Genomic DNA, 1216 nt, shown 5'->3' on the forward strand with positions numbered 1-1216 from the left:
ACTGGAGCAAAACAAACTTGAACTCGACTGAACTCGTCGTTGTACTCGTATTTTTAACAACAATTTATATCATATTATAAAATAATATAGTAAAAATTGTATTTAGTTATTATGTTTTATATTAGAACAGGTGGAAACAAGTGGTTGGCTTGCTTGGTTGCATCTCGCATGTAAATACATTTCGCTGGGTTCTTTGCAGCATACAAGCGACGCAATTACATAACATGACGGCGGCACATGTACTACATCCTATTCATTTCAACGCAATTCACGTATTCACGCATATTACATAATGCGAGCTGCACGTATGTGTTTTGTTTACTATGCAAACTGTAAATGGCAAAAGCTCGAGACCGTGGGAGAAAACCACAAGGATGCGCAGAACAAATTGAGAAAATAAGAAGAGCACTCAACTTCATTCAGTTTAAAGTGGCTTTTGAAATCATAGATTGTTACTCACTTGCATAATTTGGACTCAAGTCGACAAAGCTTGCCATTGAGCCAGTAGAAACACTGCCGTGACTTGTCGTTGCTCCGGTCAGGAAGATAATGGCGGCGATGTAGTCACATCCGGCAAATGCAAGTGCTAACATGCAAATTCCCTGCACCCCACAACCTATATTAGAAAACATTGTTTTCTAGAAAAATTACTTTTTTGCGTTGAATAAATGTTTCTTTCACTTACATATGGCTACTGCCAATTTTCGCACGTTTGTCCTGGTCATTTTGTTGGCTTTGAGCAAATAGTCTCCGAATTGCGAGAAGATATACGCGAAAATCGTGCGCAAAATGTGTGGAAGGCCAGAGAGGAAACCAGTCTAAGAAAAACAATCAAATAAACGTTGCACAGTCAAAATACCGAAGTGGAAAACGATGAGATTTGTAGGTATTTTTAAAAAAGCAAGTCACCGCTCGAATATTAAGTCCATGGATGACGTTGAAATAGGTCGGGGTATGTGTCATTGTCGTGAAGAGTCCCCAAATTCCTCCCCATTGTGCGAAGATATTCAACCACACCGGTACGGATGTAAGAATGGCGCGCCACGGGATTGGCGCCTGAAAACAAAAATAGATATAGACCAAATACTCATTAATACAATTAAATCATTAAAATTTAACGACGATAAATAATTAGCTGCTTGGCTTTCAAACAAATTAACGCCAACGCGTGTTTTGGATTAATTCAGAATAAACAAAAGAAATTGATTACCTTTTC

General features: G+C 38.4%; 1 long non-coding RNA gene across 1 annotated transcript; it reads right to left on the reverse strand.

Moving 5' to 3' along the window:
* Positions 1–428: 428 nt before the first annotated feature.
* LOC135803143 (uncharacterized) lies at positions 429–1052 on the reverse strand. Its single transcript, XR_010550727.1, has 3 exons — positions 910–1052; positions 686–818; positions 429–616 (listed from the first exon to the last, which is right to left on the reverse strand). It is a non-coding gene; the product is annotated as an uncharacterized lncRNA (long non-coding RNA).
* Between the last annotated feature and the right edge of the window lie 164 nt (positions 1053–1216).

Source organism: Atheta coriaria, unplaced genomic scaffold (genome assembly GCF_025399875.1).
Source record: "Atheta coriaria isolate IRGN ID8LTWV9N9 unplaced genomic scaffold, Caltech_Dcor_3.1 scaffold4313_size1216, whole genome shotgun sequence".
In the NCBI taxonomy this organism is placed as follows: domain Eukaryota; kingdom Metazoa; phylum Arthropoda; class Insecta; order Coleoptera; family Staphylinidae; genus Dalotia; species Dalotia coriaria.